A 20,594-nucleotide genomic window follows, 5' to 3' on the forward strand; every position below is an offset into this window, starting at 1 on the left:
TTGATGCTGGGTCTCCTTGGCACTGGTCTCAGTCATGTAACGGCACAACTGTCTCTGATCGGGGGGAGCCAAAAAGCAGAACAGGCAGGGGTGCACGCCAGGGAACCAGGACACCAAGGCCACCCACCACCACAAGCCAAGTCCCCCTGCCCATATGCCTGGGTTTCGAGGGAGCCAGAGGACCAACAGCAGCATCATGGGTGCACACCACCACCCCATGGCCCCAAAGCACAACACCCGGGTGCCCGAGTCCCTAAGGAACAGTGGGATTCCGAGGTGGAGCCCAGGTGCCTGGGTGCCCAGGGAACAGCAAGGTTCCTAGGTGGAACTCCAGGTGGTCTCCAGGGGACAGTGGTGTTACTAGGCAGGTCCCAGATGCCTGATTCAAAGAGTGGGGATAACCAGACACATGGGTCCCCTGCGTCATGTGGGCTGGAAAAGGGGCTCCCAGACCCTCATTTGATCTCCCCAGATCTGCTACCTTCCATGCCAAAACATTTCTTTTGTTGTTGGGCATTGGAACAGGCTGCCCAGGGAAGTGGTCAAGTCACCACCCCTGGAGGGGTTTAGAAGATTTGGCACTTGGGGACATGGTTTAGTGGTGGACTTGGCAGTGTTAGGTTTTATGGTTGGACTTGATGGTCTTAAAGGTCTTTTCAAACCTAAATTATTCTATAATTCTAAGGTTTGCAGCCCCAGAAAATAGATGTGGTTCCATTTGTGTTTTAGCACAACCCAATCAAATGGTAAGAGGTCTGTATGAGACTCTGAGCAGCATCAAAGAGATTGAGAACACAAGACCTGTAGGTTTGTACTCAGGATTTGCGTTCTAAAATCCACACTATGTTTTAAAAATCATTGTACAATTTTGGACAAAAATTTTAATTAAGCACTTTACTCTGTTTCACAGGTGCTGTTTTGAATTATGATGTGAGATATTGTGGCAGATCATAGAATCATAGAATAATTTCGGTTGGAAAAGACCTTTAAGATCATGCCAGCATGTGAAAGTGATGCTGTCTCTCAAGTTTTGGACTGGGAAGAACAGATGTAGAAATGAGGTTGTCTTAGAAGAGGGGGCTTTAGCAGTTAACACTGAAGGCAGTTTTTTTAAAGTTGTTCATTTCAGGTGCAACTTCTTGTGTAATTTCTTTTCATTTTCTTATGGCAAAGCAATTGAACAGGAGCTCTGAATGCAGGAACCTCCTGGATCTAGGATCCAGGACAGTTTTCTAATTGACCCATTCATCTTCCACTATGGTGACAGAAAAGGAGAACTGAAGATTCTTCAGTATCCTCCATGGTAGCCCAGCCATGTGAGGCAGCAGTTTTAGGGCTGTTTAGATTAAGAACCATCTTTTCTGCCATCCTGGAACTTGTTGTTTGATCACACACTTAGTCTGGCATCAATGTGCTCCGTAAAAATATTTTGCACTTCTTTCTTCTAAGGATTTTAATATACTTTATTAAATGTACCTTCACAGCCAATCCTTCAGTTGTCTGCATTATACAGAAAACTGTAACCAAGATTAAATCTGATTTGTCTCATTTCAACAGTTTTCTTGAGCGGCAGAATCAGCATCCATGTCCCACAGATCACTCATAGATCTTATTAGTTTATCTGGAATTTATCTTCCACTAGGGCAGTTTTTCCCATTTTGTTCCCCCTCACTGCTGAATTATTCATTTGATCCACAGGAGGGCAGCAAGAAGTTTAAAATCCCATATGTCAGGACTTTAATGTTGCGGGGAGCTATTCAGACTTCCAATTCACATTGCAAGAAAAATACAATTTTAAATATTTTTTTCATCCCATGAAGAGTCAAAGCAGCTATTATTATTATTATTATTATTATTATTATCTAAAATTTCTGAGGAAATTTAATTTTTAAATGTAGAAATGTTTCATTCCATCTTGGTCCGACGGTTTCTCCTCTTGGGCACATCACAGTTTGAGAGCTTGGAGTCACAGCCTTCCACATGGAAGAGATATTCTGAGGTTGTTTCATGTTAATTGAACAGGAAGAGAGATGCAACTAATGCAGTGGAGACCACACCACACCTGGGCCATTGAGACCAACAGGAGCACAGGAACCCAGGCCAGCCTTTCAGCAGGGATTTCATCAAGTCACACAAAATGGATCATTGGAAGCTGTCTAAGAAACTGAAATGCCTTATCTCAGTCTATTCCAACCCAGCGTTAAAAACCTTCTGGAGAGACAATTTAAAAATGGAAGAAAAATTCAAATGTTCTTTAAAGGAAGCCTCAATCAGTGAAAAGTGCCCTGCCCATTGAAAACAAAACAAAACAAAACAAAACAAAAACCACACAAAAATCCCCCAAACAAATCACAGAATCACGGAATGAACTGGGTTGGAAAAGCCCTCAGAGATCATCCAGTCCAACCCTTGGTCCAACTCCAGCCCATTGACCAGATCATGGCACTAAGTGCCGTGTCCAATCTCAGTTTACAAACCTCCAGGGCTGGTGAGTCCAGCACCTCCCTGGGCAGCCATTCCAATGCCTGACCACTCTCTCTGCACAGAATTGCTTTCTAATCTCCAGCCTCAATTTCCCCTGGCAGAGTTGAAGCCCATGGCCCCTTGTCCTATTGCTGATGCCTGGGAGAAGAGCCCAATCCCCCCCTGGCCAGAACTGCCCTTCAGGTAGTTCTAGAGAGTGCTGAGCTCAGCTCTGAGCCTCCTCTTCTCCAGACTAAACAAGCCCAGCTCCCTCAGCCTCTCCCCATAGGGCTTGTAAAACAAAACCAAAACAAAACAAAACCAAAACCAAACAAAAAAAACACACCACAAAACCGAAACAATAATGACATGGAATTCCTCCAGATGTCCATTATAGAAGATCATTTTCACCAATATTCAGTTAACTGAACTTTGCAAAAGCTGCGATATCCTGTGACCACCGATGTTCAGGTTTATTTTGACAAATGTGCAGCAATAATTCCTATTCATACTGGTGTACTAACATAAAGGAAGAAACTGAGGCGTTATGGCATGCTGAGATAGAAGTTCTAATCCACTCAGGGCTATAAAATCTCCTTATTTATATATACATGCTTTTAAAATAAAATTGGAGTGGCAGGGGATTGTTCAAATGTCTCAAACAATAATTTTTATTTTCGTCTAATTACTCTGGGTTTATGTGCTATGTGTAATGAAAGAATATTTGTTTTACTGATTCTGGTAAGTTAGAAATCATATATCATGCAATAATTAAGTCAAGCCTTAGCTCAGCGTGGCTCAGCTTCTTACCATTGATGCCTCCCGTGTTTGTTGGTAAACTGAGGCAAAGTAACTTATGATACACTTCAGGGAACATCATAACTGTGTCAGAGTGCTATCAAATCATGTATTCAATCAATAAGTACACAATTTAGAAAGGGTTATGCCTTATATGTTCTTCCATATTATCCAAACAAACATGATGTGAGTTGCAATGGCAGTAAGACTACAAAGAAGAGCTATAGAAACTGAGCTGCAATTGTTGTGCCCCTGTTAAAAATATGAGCTTCTGTTTAATTGCTGAGCTTCAGAAAAGTCACAAGGTGTATTGATCATCTGCTTGAACAGGGGTTTTTTTGGTGTTTCTTACAGGTCTTTCTTTCCTATCCCACCTTTTAAAGCCCATGCTATTCTGAAGCATAGTCAGCACATCAGAGACCTCAGCATGTATTCCAAAACATTATGTGTCCAAGTGTGTTCATAAGACCCCAGTACCCTTCAGCTGCACTTTGAACCAAGTCCTCAACACCCGCACTCCAACACGTGGTAAACATTTCCATCTATTCATGAGCTTCTCTGTTCACAGCAGCAAATTATGATCTGGCCTTTAGCTTTGGGCTGACAGCTCAGTCTTGGCAGAAGGGTTTGAAACAAAATGACATTGTTTAGTAGTTAATTTCTCACTGTGAATTTCTTAACATGTTGTGCCTGGAGCTATCCTGCAGGACAACACAGTTGCTGTACTTGTTTTCATTTAACTAATAGGTCAAGTCCCTCACTCTGGCTCATTGCACTGTTCCCTTTGATGGCAATATATTTTCTTGTCCTTCTAGTATTCGGGATCAATTTTGTTAAATAATCCAATTATAGGATTTGGCTTGGGAACTGTCATAAAGAAAACCCTGTGACACACAGCGTCATCATCTCAGTTTTACTTTTAATATTAGATGGACGCAGAGGCACTGAAGCAATACAATTTATTTCCTAGGAACGTGAACATCACTCATAATTAATCTGGTAGACTCTGACATAGAATTTTTACTCTAGAAATAATTTATGGACATTTTATAGAACCACGGAATGTCTTGAGTTAGAAGGTGTCCCTTCCCAACAGATGGGATGAGTTAACTCTGAACACAACACGTGTCCTGACTCAACTGATGAGATCGGGTGTGAGTTAACTCCGGGGATTTCTGTGCAGTTGTGCAAAGTGAATGACAGACAATCACTCCAGGTGTCCAATTCAATTATGAGTTTTAATAAAAGTATGTGTTGGAATACTAGATACAGCAAATAGTGTCTTGGCAAAAGTATTTTACGATATCATGGAACTTATAAATACATTAACAGCAAAAGTCCTACTATGAGCAATATACTGGCAACCATTAGTAGCTATAATACAAGACTTAACAAGAATCCAACCACAGAGCTTAAGATAATATTACTCTTTGTGTTCAAAAGGAAAAGAGAGAAAGAGAGTGGTAGAGGGAAGGAAAGCTAAGGCATAAGAGAGAAAGAGAGTAACATATCACAGGAGGAGAGACAAAGAAATAGGGATATAGATAAAAGGAGAGAAGGAAAGAGCAAAGAAAAAGGAAGAAAGAGAAGGGTGAGGGATCCAGTCAGTCATGGCTCCACAGTGGGGATGACAGAGCTTGTATGACGATGTATGGCCTCCAGTGTCCCGTGGCGAGGATGCTGGGGCTTGTAGTTTGGGAGCACAGCGTCCTCCAATGTCTGGTCTACTTCCTGCGGTGAGGCTGGTGCGCAGGAGGTCCTCAGGGTGGTGGATCCCCTATCAGTGCTGGGTTTGGTGAGCTTTTTCATAGCTCTCTGAGTAGGGGAAATCCGTGGAGAACGGGTGATTGCAAAAGATCGACAAGTCTCGACAAGTCTTGGGCCATATTAGGGGGTCTCAGCTTTTCCCCTTTGCGTGCCAAGCTGGGCATATCGGAAGATGGAGCTCTGTGCCCTCCGGCTCATCCCTCACCTCCGGTATCGGCCAGCTGGCCTGGGCTGTGGCTCCTTAGCTTGTCATTGATATGTAAATCGCAGTTCCCCCTATACTGAATGTGTCATCTCCTGTGGCTGGATGAACTAGTTTCACCACAATGTTTTCAGCCATGATCCTTCTCAATACACAACAGTGGTGTTATACAAATTACAGGGATTAGTGACATAGCAAAAGCATGTTATAGTATCACAAATCTTATCAATATATTGACAAAAAAAGTCCTTCTAAAAACGGTGGATTGGCAACAATAAGTAACTATAATGCAAAACTGAACAAGACTTTAACAGCAGAACTTGAAATGATTATTTTTATATGTTCAAGAAAAAGGAAAAAAGAGAGAGAGAGAAGGAAAACTAAGATATAAGAGAGAGAGAAGGAGAGAAAATAAGATATTCCCACTCCACAAGTTATCGATCCAGCGATGTCCAGTGGAGGGAGGGTGGTTGTGTTGAAGACTTCAGTCACGCTGTGCAGCACATACATACCACACCTGACACCACACACAGGGTCATCTTATAACCCCAGTTCATTTACATGTGGGCGGTTCATCTCCTCCGTCTGTTCGCTCTTCATACTGATTAGGAAGATTCTTCTGAAAATGGATCTGGGGTCTTCAAACTAGGGGAAAGTTCATGGTACTGACCAGAAGTGAGTTGTCTTGCCTGTCAGGGGTAGCTGTTGATTCGTGGTTTCTTCTGATAATTGGTTGTCTGACAGATGGTTCATCTCCTTTCAATTAGGCCATGAGGCCTTCACAGTGATTGACAAGGTGTCTGACACCATAACCATCTATCTCTTCTGCCAAACACAACATCTTGGGAAAGATAAGGGAGATGTCTGCCTACACAGCCATCTATCTTATCCTCCCAAAGTAACAAAACCCAGATGTTTAAGGCATAACATGGTCCTTTGTTCTGCTAAGGATGGGGTAGGGGAAGCGCTCCAAAGTTCTCACAGAAGAGACCCACCCAGATCATGGAGTCCAACTGCTGTCCCTGCACAGGACACCCCACAGGTCACCCCGTGTGTCTGAGGGCGGTGTCCAGTCTCTTCTTGAACACTGTCAGGTTGGGGCCGTGACACCTCCCTGGGGAGCCTGTTCAGTGTCCAGCACCTCTGGGGGAAGAACCTTTTCCTCATGTCCCACTGACCCTCCCTGGCACATCTGCTGCCGTTCCCTGGGCTCTGTCACTGTCACAGAGCAGAGCTCACCCTGCCCCTCCTGCTCCCTTGGGAGGAAGCTGTAGGCCACAATGAGGCATTCTGTTGTCGAGGGTTAAGACTGCGGGGTGACAATAAAGCCCTGGCAGATGTATTGTTAACCCCCTCTCCCCCGCACTTCCCCCTTTTTGTCCCTCCCTCTCCCCCCTTCCACTCAGCACAGGCGATTGGGAGGAAAAAAGGACAGAGAGAAGAGAGTTGGAAAAAATTAAAGATGTTTTACTAATGCTACTAATAAGAATAGAGAAAATAATACAAAATGTACAAAACCAATCTTGAAAGTCTCAGCAACTGCAGAGCCGGCACCCAAAGTCCTGGATTAGACTCCACAGCCAACCAGAGCTGGATTCAGTCTCTCACTAGGCCTCAGTTCGCAGGGACGACTAGCAAGGTCCTCTCCTAATGTCGGCCATAAGCAGAAGGAAAAAAGAGAGCGAGATCCTCGTGATCTCTGATTTTATATGAAGTATTCATGTGAATGGAATGTTATACACAGTTGGTCAGTTTCTTGGTCACTTGTTTCTCGTCGCCCCTCTCGCGAGATGTCCATCTGTGCTTATCAATAAGTTTGCATTCCATTGCTGGGTTTTACCAAAACATGTGTCTGGTTCTCCAGGAAAATGCAGTTAATATGAAGCTTTAGCTGACAGGCAAAATTCACTGAAAAAGAAACTTGTGTTTAACAAAACCAGGACATCTGTATAATAACGAATAGTGTATAAGATATATAAAGGATACAGATATTTCCCCTCCTCTAAAATAAAACATGATAGTTTAAAACTAGCAAGCTGAATATACATGTAGACATACACACAGAGTTGTTCTGTGAAACTCGACAAATGTTCAGGCTTCACCAAGGGCAAGTCCTGCTTGACCAACCTTGTGGCTGGAGTAACTACCGCAGTGGACAAAGCAAGGGCTATGGATGTCGTCTGTCTGGACTTCTGTAAAGCCTTTGACATGGTCCTCCACAACATCCTTCTCTCTAAATTGGAGAGATGTGGATGTGATGGGTGGACCGTTCAGTGGATGAGGAACTGACTGGATGGACACACCCAGAGATGGTGGCACAATGTCTGGATGGACACTGGTGACAAGTGGTGTCCCTCAGCGGTCCGTACTGGGACCAGAACTGTTTAACATCTTCATCAGTGACACAGTGGGATCAAGGGCACCCTCAGCAAGTTTGCAGATGACACCAGGCTGAGTGGTGCATGTGACACACCTGAGGGACGGGATCCATCCAGAGGGACAAGCTGGAGAAGTGGGTCCACGCGAACCCTATGAGGTTCAACAAGGTCAAGTGCAAGGTCCTGCACCTGGGTCTGGGCAACCCCCAGTATCAGTCCAGGCTGGAGGATGAAGGGATGGGGAGCAGACCTGCGGAGGACTTGGGGTGCTGGGAGGTGAAAGACTGGACATGAGCCAGCAACGTGTGCTTGCAGCCCTGAAGGCCAATGGTGCCCTGGGCTGCATCAAAAGGAGCACAACCAGCAGGTGGAGGAGGGGGATTGTCCCCTCTGCCCTGCTCTGTGAGACCCCCTGCAGTGCTGGTCCAGCTCTGGGTCCTCAGCACAGGACACACATGGACCTGCTGGAGAGGGGCCAGAGGAGCCACAGGAATGACCCGAGGCTGGAACAGCTCTGCTGGGGGACAGGTGAGAGAGCTGGGGTGTTCAGTTGGAGAAGAGAAGCTCCAGGGAGACCTTGATGCAGCCTTTCTGGACTTAAAAGGGGCCCATGAGAAAGATGAGGACTTTTTAGCAGGGCCTGTTGTGATAGGACAAGGGGTGATGGCTTTAAACTGAAGGAGGGAGATTTGGGCTGGAGGTGAGGAAGAAATTTTTTATGAGAGTGGTAAAATACTGGCCCAGGTTGTCCAGAGAGGTGGTGGATGCCCCATCCCTGGAAACATTCAATGCCAGGCTGGACGGGGCTCTGAGCAACCTGAGCTGGTGAAGATGTCCCTGCTCATGGCTGGGTGATTAGACTAGATGAGCTGTGAAGGTCCCTTTCAACCCAAACTATTCTATGTGGACTAAGCGTCCCACCCCTCTTGCCCTTGCAGCCAGGTGGAGGTTAAGTCACCATGCCTTGGCATGGAGGAGGATGTGACTCTCAGCATCTTGGCACCAACCTAGGTGTGTACTGAGAATAGGCACAATGGGGCACAAAAGATGTTAAAGAGCAATTAGCTACCCTACTGAAAGCTCCAGATCTCCTCACGGTGTGTGCAACTGCCACGGGACTGAGTGGCTGCGTTGGTGGGGACCTCCCTGCTTGGTCTTCTTCAGTTTGAGGAACATGGGACAGTGACAAAGCTTTATGCATCTGTCCTACTGCAGACCTAGAAAGGCATTTAGCCAACATTTTCCACGAGGTTTCTCCTGCTCCTTTTCTTTCCTGTGTGTGAGACTGCCATCTGCCTGGGGCCGAGGGTTAGAGGGCTACTTTCTTGTCCAAACGGTAGCTTGCATCTGGTGGGATTCTGCAGAGCTCTGCCTTGTGCCAGAATTGCTGTGCAGTGCTATCAACGACTGAGGGGAGGGAGGTGACTCCTTTTAGCTGCAGAGGCATTAATCTGTGAGGCTGTACAAGGAACTGGAAGGGCAAGATCGGAATTCAAGAGGGTGTTGGATAATCAGAGCTTCTTTCCATCATGTGCTCAGATGTCTCAGAAGCAATGCCTGTGGAGTGAACCTGCTCCAGCAGCAAATGTGTGTGCACAGGACCAATGTAGAAATCCCAGAGCTGGGTTCCCTTGAGAAAAATGATTCCCCTCCCCAGAATGACTCCTGGAGACCACCGGCTGTGCCAGGGAACCCCCCGTTTCAGCACAAGGAGGAGAGAAAGCCACCCAGACAGTTTTCCCCCGGGAATAACGGTGCACTGTAGGCACGAGGACCTGGACAAAAAAACAGTGTCAGAACATGCCCAAGACCTGCCAGGAAACATGGCTTTCCTCCCAAGGGATGAAAAGGACCACCTTCCCCAGTGTTAGCACAGGCTTTTGAGGAGAAGCTGCTAAATTAATGTATACTGAGATTAAGTTGCAAAGGATGTACCCATCATTAATCAATAGACACCATGAATGCTTTCTAACTACCTGCCAAACAAAAGGGATATTTTGGAAGTTTTAGATCCTCTTGCATGACAAGCTAGAGACAAAAGATTAAGTAATATATTGTTTAGCAGCAGGGTATTTAGCTTTTGTTTAGCTAGAAATTAGTAGGTGCATTGTAGGTAAGAAACGGATGAATTACTTATGTAAGTAAGCACTAATTGCATTTGTGCCCAGAGCCGAAGATGTGGAGAGGTCAATCAGCAGACACCTAAAAAGACACCAAGAAGCCCCCCAGAAGAGACTGTGGTACTGGTAAAATGACACTAGATAGCAGCAAAGACCATGAAATAAATAACTGCACCTTATGTTTATGTAATAATTTCCTAGTACAGATGTATTGTATGTTAAACATTCCCCCAAATTGTAATTAACATGCAAAAATTGTGTGAATATAAGCAACGCAAGAGCATCCAGTTGCTGGGCGATAATCCCCAGAGCTCCCCAGCTCTGTCAATATAGAATGCTGCTTAATAATATAATTGACTCTGCTGTTAAGTTTACTTCGCTGTTTCACTTGAGTAGACCTGTACATCACTCTCATTGGAACTGGGACACAATAGGCCTCCAGTTCACAGAACAACACCAAGAAGAAGGAGGAGCAGCTTCCACAATACATTTGGAAATACTTGGATGAAGAGGAAAAGAAGAAAACAGAGCTGGCGGTAGGGGAAAAAAGGAAACAGCACTCAGCCGGAGCAATGAAAGCAAAGGCCAAGGCAGAAAAGGAGACACCCAGTGTGAAAGGAAAGGGAGAACAACCAAAGGAGATGCAGAGGATCCAGGTACTTGGGATTCCTGCAGGCAAAGAGCACTTTCTCCTGCGGGGCGGCTGAGATTGCAAAGTACCTCTAGCACCCAAGCCATCACAGCAGCGTTGTTGCAGCAGAGCCGGGCGGGTGATGCTGCCCTTCCTGAGCAAGAGCGGGGACCAGGAGTTGCAGTGAAACCCTGGTGACACTCAGAGGTCACCCCAAGGGCCTGCTGAGCTCCTTCTCCCGGTTCTCCCTGTCCCGTGTGGTCCAGCCAGAAGTGTTCTGGGGTCTGCGTGCTGGGAAGCAGCACCCTCCGGGTGCGGGGCTGTTGTATGAGAGTCTCCTCCTGTGCAGGAATCCAACTCCTCCGAGTGCTCCTCAGACAGCTCTCCGAGCAGCGTGGAGTCAGACGAGTCCAGCTGTGACCTGCTGGAGATTAGGACGATTATGGAGGACTGGGAAGAGGCCGGAGAAGAGCCCCTCACAGTCCCTGAGGACAACACCGTCCCCCCGAAGCGGTACGAGTGAGCCCGCTCCAGCCGAGCCCTGGGGCGGTGGGGGGTGAGCCGGTGGTGGTGGGTACAGGGAGCCAACCCTGAGCCACGGGGCCGCACAGGGCGCCCGGGGACTTCTGCAGCCACGGGAACGGGCTGGGTGAGACCCCACGGCAGGGGCCAGAGAGGGGCTTGAAACCCCTCCTGCCTCCAGGGGGCAGCTGCACATCCCTGACAGGAGCAGGGAGGAGGAGGAGGGCAGAGAAGAGGAGGAGGAGGGGGATAGGGAGGCTGGGCAGCCGGGGGAGCTGAGCTGCAGGGGAACATCCAGGGGCTCGCCCAGCCAGGGCACTGCGGGGCGCCCAGGCCAGCGCTGTCAGGGGCACCCAGAGCTGTGCAGGAACCACCGTGTGCCACGGGGACAGTGACAGCCCAGGCAGGAGCCGTGCCTGGGGACAGGAAAGCCATGGGGGGCAGCTGGGTAGCCGGACTCTGCCAAAGCTCTGTTGGACAGCCCCTGGTAGGAAAGGCAGGCTGGAGCTGAGGTGGGATGGCCAGCCAGGCTTCAGCCGGGAGGTGAAGGATGGGGTTCCGCTGCGCCAGGCGCGGGGCTGATCTCAAGTCTTGCTCAGTCACTCTCTTCCAGCTCACTGCTGGTTTTTCGCATTAACGATTCAGCCTGTCCCTTGGTATAAGGATATTAGAATCCCACCTTGGATCGGCCAAGGGACAATTTTGGTGAGCGTGGCCTCAACCCCGGGTCCTGGCCCCAGCACACAAAGGGGGTGAGGCCGCATGGCCTGCTGAGGTGTGTCCTGGCCCTGAGCAGGCACCATTGCTCAACACTTGGCAACACCGGCTTCCTGCTGGATGGGGCTTCGTTTCCATCTTTGCCCTCAACGGTTCTGCACGTGAGAAGCTGGAGGATGTGACTGAAATACATCTTTAGTGGAAAACCGGGGTTATAGATTGCATAACTGAACTAAATTTGCTAACCACACCAAGAATATGTTGGTAGTTGGTGACTCACTGAGTTGTGTAAATGTTAAACCACCAGAGTTTGCCACGTTCTGTTTTTGCAGGTTTTGGCGGGAAAGATGTTGTGTGCTCATGGGGGGATGTGCTTTGCTGTGCGGGGGAGACTGATTGACAGCATAGCAACCCATCCGACCAATCAGGGAGAAGATCGGGGGCGTGTACTTACAGTGGGTATATAAGCGCCTGTGTGCCCCAGTTCAGTGTGCGTGCCTTTGGGTGCAGCAGGGACTGCCGGCCGCCCAGCGCTGCTTTGCTCATTTATCTTTAATAAAAGATATTCTAAATTTCTTTGAGTTGTGTTTGACTATAACACTGGGGCTTTGCTTATGGGCCTTCTTGAACCCCAGAATTGGACAAGGAAACCATCATGGCTCATCTAATGGCGTCTCCTGTGAACGAGCAGTTCTTTTCAGTGTCTTTTTGAGTCCTTTGCACTAAACTGTCTTTGAACATCATGAGCCATTTTGTTCATTCTAATTGAAAACAGCGCCTCCTGGTGTGTAGGAGCTGCCAGTTTCCCTCTCCGCACCTCAAAGTCCACTGTCAAATTCCAAACCCCTGGGGCCCCATCACCTCCTGGGGCTCCCGGCTCGGGAGCGCTGGTGCTGGCCCAGGCGCCAGTGCCCATGGGGAGCTGGTGGCCGTGACAGTGAAATAAATAACTTACATTTTTTCCATGGATAAACAACATTTAATCCAATTCCTTAATTGTATTCCTTAAACGTGTTCATTAGAGCATGAGCAAACCAGCGCTGGGTGCGCGGGGGATTCGCTCCGCGCAACACGCACACCTTTAACAATAAGAAGTGTGCTTAAATACAGTATGGTATTACATATTCATAATGACCCCAGGAACGTCTATACATATTCATGACTTTTCCCACTTTTTATTAAAATGAGTCTCCAATAACCATTTACATATTCCCCTCCTTGACCCTCCCCTGTTGCGCCTGCGCAGTGTCACTTGGTGAATTTGAGGAGGGTTCTTTAGGGGTCTGTGGATGAAGCTCCTTCAGCTTCATCACAGTGGACTTTTTACCTTTGGCTCATTAGGAGGAACTGGCTGGAACCCGAGCTGCCAAACCGACTGGAACCAGACTGGCGCCCCCTTTTTGCTGTAAATCTTGGCTGTCTTGTCTCCTCAAGGTTGCAGCTGGTGCTGTAGAACTTCTTATCTCGGCATTTAATGAAGTCCTGCTTTTTTTAGCACAATTAGTTACATACAGCTCTAAACTAGATATTAATTATGTGGTTTAAAATGTTAGCTTGTTAGTAGGCCCTTATTATATAGTTGCTTAACCCTTAAAATGTTAGTTCTCTCTATCAATATAACTTCCTAAACAAGTTTCATAACTTTTTACATAGAACTTAACCACCTTTTCCTTTTCCCAGGTTCAGAGCCCATGCCTCATTTGGTTGTATCTGTAAACATCAAACATCTCAGCATGAATCACAACCGCATCTCTCACCCCAGGCTGGTGGGCAGGCCCAGCCCCAGCCCAGCCGAGCCCCGGGCGCTGCTCAGGCCGGGGGACCCGGGTCGGGGTCTGTGTGTGGATGGCAGTGGGGGGTGTCTCCCCACAGGCCCTGGGGCCTTGTCACCCCTTCCCGCCCCCCACAGGGTCCTCATTGCCCCCTCCCACTGAAATGGAGAAATAACAGCAGAGTCAATGATCCCGTGAAGCGGCATTCTTTATTTACCAGCGCACTACGGTCACAGCCATGTCCCTTGGCTGGCGGACAGGGCCCCTGGCCAGGGACACCCCTCAGATGAGAGAAGCTTCTAGTCCATCCCCACAACTGACCAGAGCTCAGAAGGAGAAGGAGGAGAAGAAAGGAAGACGAGAAGAGCAGAGAGGAGGAAGAGGAGGCATTTTGCGGGGAGCAGGAAAGCCATCGTCCAGCCACTCTCTGCAGTTGTTGACCTGAAGCAGGAGTGGAACTAAGATGGCAGGACGCCTCCTCTTGCAGCCTCACCTGGCTCCAGCCATTGAGAAGCTGGAGTGTTATGGTAAGGCCTTCAGGCCCAACTTCATGAGCGTGGCCGGGTCAAGGACATCTCTGGGATCAGGCATGGAAACCCGAGGACTGTCGGGGGTGGCTGCTCAGGAGTGGTGACTGCGAGGAGGGACCTGCTCGACCATCCCGAAGGGCTGAGGGGCTGATGTGGCAGCCAGGGCTCCTGGTTCCCTTCCTGACGTGGCCCCTGCCTTCCTGGGGCAGCCCAGGCAGAAGCCCCTGGCCCCAAAGGGCTGCCCTTGCCTGGCGCTGGGCATTGCCCACCCTGAGCTCATGTCTGAATAGAGGAGCTGAAGGTGCTCGTGGGCCGCGTGGGCTCTGTGTGTTCAGAGCTGTGACCCAGCAAAACCAGCCCCTGCTGGGGAGACACCAGGGCCTGCCCTGAGCCCCCCAGAGCCGCGTGGAGCACAGCCCGTGCCCCCGCGGGCACGCAAAGCACTGCCGGCTTCCCGGCTGCTGCCGCAGAGCATGACGGGTCTTTCCCTTGTGCTTCCAGAGTTCGCTAAGATTTGGGCCAGCGCATCGTATCACCTCAGCCTGCGGCTGGCTCTCCACCAGGTGGGCCTCACCTCCTCCTCCCCCCCACATCCCGACGAACGCTGATCGAGTCCTGACAGCCCTTTGCCATCGAGTGCAGTTGCTCTTCCTCTCCTTGGAAAGCAGGAGCAATGCCCCAGCACGTGGCCCCCGCAGGGTGGCGGGACGGGAGGACCCCACTTGTCCCCTCAGCAATGGGACTGTGTCCCCCAACTTGTGTCCTCTCAGCCATGTCCCTGCCTCCCCTCCCTGTGTCCCGTCACCGGTGCCCCTGTCCCTTCCCTCCATGTCCCCTTGTCTCTGGCCCTGTCCCCCCAGCCTGTCCCCACAACCACGACCTCCCATGGCCCCCCCTCCATGTCTCCCCTTCACCACATGCCCCTGCCCCCCCACGCCATCCCCCCCTCACCACGTCTCTGTCCCCGCAGGTGACCAAGGCCGCCAACCAGGTGACAGTGGCCACCGCAGCCACCAGCCCCGTCCTCCGCTCCCCGACCTCCTGCTGCTGGCGTGGCCAGTGCCACCGTCACCCCCTGACCCCGTGCACCTCTGGCCCTGGGCGGGGAGGGCATCACAGGGAGTGCCGTGCCCCCAAAATGGAGCCCCCATAATTAATGTCCCCTAATAAAGCACCCCATAATTTAACACCCCCCAATAAAACACAGCCCCTCACATTGAATACAGCTCCCTAATTAAACCTACACCCCCCAACTGACCCCCCCAGTTAAACATACATCTGCAGAATTAGACACCCCCAATATTAAACAACCCCCAAATTAAACTCCCTCCAATATTAAGTCCACCCCCCAAATTAAAGACAGACCCCAAAGCTAGACATACAACCCCCAAAAAGCACAGCCCCTAATTGAGCACACCGCAAACTACCCCACCAATTAAGCCCTCCAATTAACCCTTCCCAGAGCCCCCAAGGTCTCCAGAAATCGTGCCCCCCCCTGCCCTGTCCTACTTCACTATCACCTTCGCTGGGGCACTGTGCAGGGAGAGGCACATGTTGAGGGGCTGCCACTGCCCCCCCCATATCCCAGGGATCTCCCGGACCCCAGGGTGCCCCTCAAGATCTCAGGCACCTCCCTGAGGTATTGGGGACACCCCTGCACCCCGGATCTCCAGCTGGCACTCAGCACCTCCCCAGCTTGGTGACCGCCCAGCAGCTGTAGGTGCCCCTGTCCCTGGTTTGCAGGTCTGGGGGGTCAGGACTCCCCGGCTGTGCCGGGCCAGGAGCCAGGGGTCCTCCCTGATGGCCACCTGGTTCTTCAGCCACATGCCCCGGGGCTGGGGGGGCACAGAGTTAGGGCATCCCAAATTGACCACCTGGTGACAAGGGGTGTCCCTCTGGGGTCCGTACGGGGGTCAGTACCGGTTAATACCTGTATCAACAACACAGACAGTGGGATCGAGCGCACCCTCAGCCAGTCTGTGCATGACACCAAGCTGAGTGCCGCAGGTGACACGTCTGAGGGACGGGGGCCATCTGGAGGAACCTGGACAAGCTCGAGAAGTGGTTCTGTGCAAACCTCACGAGGTTCTACAAGGCCAAGCGCGAGGTCCTGCACCTGGGTCGGGGCAGGCGCGGGTACCAGTCCAGGCTGGGGATGAAGGGGTTGAGAGCAGCCGCGTGGAGAAGGACTTGGGAGTGCTGGAGAATGAAAGACGGGCCATGAGCTGGCAATGCACACTTGCGGTCCAGAAGGCCAATTGTATCTTGGGCTACATCAAAGGGAGCGTGGCCAGCAGGTCTCCTCTCTGGTGAGACCCCACCTGGCATCCTGTGTCAAGCTCTGGAGCCCTAAGAACAGGACAGACATGGACCTGCCAGAGAGGGACCAGAGGAGCCACAGCAATGATCTGGGGCTGGAGCAGCTCTGCTGGGAGGACAGGCTGAGAGAGCTGGGGTGTTCAGCTGGAGAAGAGAAGCTTCGGGGAGACCTTAGTGCAGCCTTTCCATACTTGAAAGGGACCAGTAAGAAAGATGGGGAGAGACATTTTAGCAGGGCCCATTGAGACAGGACAAGGGGTGATGATTTAAATTAAAAAGGGGGAGATTGAGGCCAGACATGAGGAAGGAATTGTTGCACCTGAGGGTGGTGAGAGCCTGGCCCAGGTTGGCCAGAGAGGTGGTGGATGAACCATCCCTGGAGACACCCCAGGCCAGGCTGGGTCTCGCTCGCTGAGGCGGCGCTGTGGAAACCCTCGGGGGATGGCGGGAGCTGAGGGCAAAACAGTGGGAAACAGCTCCTGAGGCGCTGGGACCAGCCCCACTCTAAACCTGCGCGTCTTTGCTGCCCCCGTGCCAGCCGTACCCGCACGGCCATCTGCCTCCCCTGCCTCACCCTGCAGGGCAGGGCCTGGGGACCAGCGAGCGCCCGCCCGCCGGCACCGTAACTACGGCTGGAACCAGGCTGTGCTGAGGGACAGACGTCCTGCGGCAGCGGGAGAGCCCAGCAACGACACCGTCTGCTCAGGGCGCTGCACATCTGAAGGACACCAGGGCTTTGGCATTCTCCTCCAGCTTTATTAAACTCCAGCCCTCCTCCCGAGAAGAGCTGCATCTCCGCCGGGCTTAGCGGGGCCAGCAGCACAGGGCTCGCAGGGTCCATCGCGATCTTGGCTGCTCCCTTGGGTTGCCCAGGATGCGGATGGTCTGAGCTGCCAGGGAGCAGATGGAGGGTTCTCTGTCCTGCTTCAAGGGCTGAAGGGCTGCAACAGAAAGACGCAGAACCGAGATGAGCTCCCATGTCTGCAGAGACCCCCGGGCAGCCCCTCCCGACCACGCTCCCTACTCACCGCTGCAGATCTCAGCCAGCTCCTCCTCCTGCCTTCGGTCCCTCAGGGGCCGCGCAGCCAGCCCTGGGCACAGAGTTCCGTCAGCCCCTGCTCCCTCCCCTCATCAGGGCTGACCCCAGGGAGAGCAGGAGCCGAGATGGTGGGACCGAGCAAGATGGCCACCACGGCCACCACGGCCACCTGTGTGAGCAGGGCTGGGAGGGCAGGCCAAGGCCCTGCCCGGGGCAGCCGGGGCTCTGGCAGCCACAGGGCTGCTCCTTGTGCCAGGGCAGCAGCGGGGACTGGGGCCGGGCTGCCGAAAGAGGGACCTGGGGGCTGTGACTCACCGATGAACCTCACGGCCGCCTCTCGGGAGCTGGCCTGAGCATCCCTCAGGTACGGCAGGCTCTGACTCAAGAGCTCTTGAGCTCTGCTCCTGTCGTGCTCCAGCTGGAGAGAGCACAAGGGGATGGGCATGTCACTGTCCCTCCCCACTTGGCTGGATCAGTCTCTCCTGCCAACAACCCACGTTCCCCTTCCCCTCCGGCCATTCCCGTGTTCCAGTCAGGAGTCCTGTGGGGCTGAGGCTGACAGAGAGACACAGGCCGAGGGGTCCCAGGGGTGCTGAGAGCCCTCCCTCCCACTGGCTGCGGGGCAGAGGGAAGAGCCCTTGGGGGCTCTGTTCTTGAGCACAGGGAACAAGGATGCAGCTCAGGGCTGCAGCAGGACAGGCGAGGCACATCTGCAGAGCCCACAGCACAGACACGTGGGGCAGCCCCGTCCAGCCTGGGCCCTGGGCCTTGGGGGTTGTCCTCACCAAGCTCTCTCCAATCCGCCATGTCTGCTCTGTCTGCACCAGCTGTTTGAGCTGTTTCCACCTGAGCAGCTCTGCTGCACCGAGGAGGGCTTCCCCAGCGGCCTGTGGAACAGGAGAAGCTGGGAGATGGCACCACGGTTGGGGAAGGAGACCTGGTGTCCCCCTGCTCTGGGCTCCGTTCCTGGGGTGATTCTGCCCTTAGGGAGCAGGGACATGCCCTGGCCCAAACCTCCAGGGGTCTCTTCCCTGCATCACTGCTCAGCTTTGGAATCTGTACCTTGGCCACGCTCTGCACTTGGTCACTCATGTGGAAGAAGAGAGGGAGCAGGCCAAGTCGCACTGTGTTCTTCATCTCTCTCTTGTCGTTCCGCACCACCATCTTCATCAGGTCTCTGAAGAGGCTGATGGAGCTCTCTCTCAGCTGGCTCAGCTCCTGGGAGGGAGCAGCACAGTAGGACCTGAGCACCAGCAGCTCTCTGCCCACGGGGAGCAGAAGCTCCTGCATGGCTGATGTGAGGGGAGACGCTCCAGGGCGGCATTGTGCACGCTGCAGTTGTGGCCAGATCTGCAGCCCTGGGTGCGTGAAGGGCCACTCAAGGGACTTGTTCAGGCAGTGCCTGTGCCTCAAAGTGCCGTCCCAGCATCCCCCACCAGCTTCAGCAGCCATGGTGGGGTGGAGCTGTGGGAGCAGCTGGCAGGGAGAAGCTGGGCTGGGCTGCAGAACGCAGAAACCATCCCACAGGAGCCCCGGGGAGAAAGAAGCCCCTGCTTTGAGTGGCTGGGCAGAAGGGCAGCTGTCATTGTCCAGTGCCCACTCGCAGGACTCAGGCTTATACATCAGCCTTATACATCAGCCTTATACATCAGCCTTACGTCATCAAAGAGGGGCAGGAGTAATTTTGCTAGCAGCGCGGCGATGGGGCTGGCCTCCTCCCTCTCCAGCTGAGCCATCACGGTTCTGAAGACTATCAGAGCCCTGATCTTGATGGCCTTATTGCCGTACTGCAGGATCCACATCAGGTCTGGCAGCATGACCTTCATTTTTCTTGCCTGTACGAAGAAGAGAGTTGCCCTTTTGGGACCAGGTCGATGCCTGGAGAGCTCCCCAGGCAGCCCCCAGGCCCCACCACGGCAGGAAGGGCCTTTGGAGCAGTCACCCCAGCGCCTGACTGCCAGCCAAGGCCAAGCCCGAACCCACTGCCCCGGCCCTTGGCTGCCACCATGGCTGCCCTTGGCGACACCCCACTCACCATCTCGTCTCTCTCTGACAGCGTCATCATGCCCCTGAGCACCAGGGAGAGCATGGCCGGCCTTTCTTCCTTCAGAAACCTGAAGGCCATGTAGATCAGAGCAAACTCCTGATCTCCCAGATCACTGCTGGCCAGTATCTGAAAGCAAGCCAGCAGTGAGCGACCGGCAGAGCTGCTGGGGCTCCTGGCGCCGTGCAGCTCCTGGTTCCCAGGGCAGCCCAGGCCAAGGGCGCCAGGGCTCTTTTCCGGTCACTCACAGCCAAGCTAACGAGGCAGTGGTCCTCCAGGTACGTGCAGAAGAGCCTGCTCTTTGGGTCCCGGAGTTGGATGAGCAGCTCCTTCAAAACACTCTGCAGGGTCTGGGGCACGGAGAACATCACCTCCCACAGTGCCAGGGCAGTGCTGCAAGAGAGCGCTCTGTCAGCAGGGCAGCCTGGGCCGCAGCAGCGTGTCCGGGCTCCGCACTGCAGGACGCTTGGGATGCCCTGGGCAGCAGCAGAGGCTGAGCTGCTGCTCCCGTGGGGCTGGCAGGAGCGCAGTGCGGGGCTCTGGGCTGGCTTGCTCAGCTGTGGCTGCTGCGGGCCTGGCTGACCCCCAGCATTGGGAAGCGTGGTGGGATGGAGGGTCCTGCTCCTCGGGGGTGTCCTGCAGGATTCCTTGGCGCTGGCAGCCAGAGCGTCTCCGGGCCCCTCTCCCCACAGGGAACAAGCCCTCATGGCTTTTGGAGCCAGTACCTGTCTCCTGGTGGTGCGATTGTCAGCAGCGTCGACACCACCTCCCCAGGGCATTTGTCAGCCATCCAGACAATTAGGGACTCCACGCTCTGCCGGGCTGGTGCTGTGCTGATGCACCCCAGGGTTTTGTGGATGCAGCTCACGATCTTTGGCACCTGGAGGAGACACAGGTGAGGATGGTGCTGCCACTGGAGTGCAGCCGTTTCCTCAGCTGTCCTTCCCATCCTTCTCTTCCACCTTCAGGTGGCTTCAGGTGCCCAGGACTCCGGGATTTGAGAGGAAGAGATTGACGGAGGGAGGAACAAGGCCTGACAGGGCCAAAGGGCAATCCAGCCTCAGGCCACTTACATCCACCAGCCAGAAATTGCAGTTTCCCTTGACCATGTCCAGCATGTTTCTGGCCGCCTCCTTGTCAAAGGTGCTGGAGTCTCTCATTGCCCCGATGAACACCAGGACCATGTCTGTTCTCTCAGAAGGCTGGAGGTATTCTGCAAAGAACTACGGGAGGAAGGGAGGCAGCGAAGCCAAGTCACACCGAGTGCCCTGATGCTGCTGCGTAGCCGGGCA

This window comes from Nesoenas mayeri (assembly GCF_963082525.1).
Source record: "Nesoenas mayeri genome assembly, chromosome: 20".
Classification (NCBI taxonomy): domain Eukaryota; kingdom Metazoa; phylum Chordata; class Aves; order Columbiformes; family Columbidae; genus Nesoenas; species Nesoenas mayeri.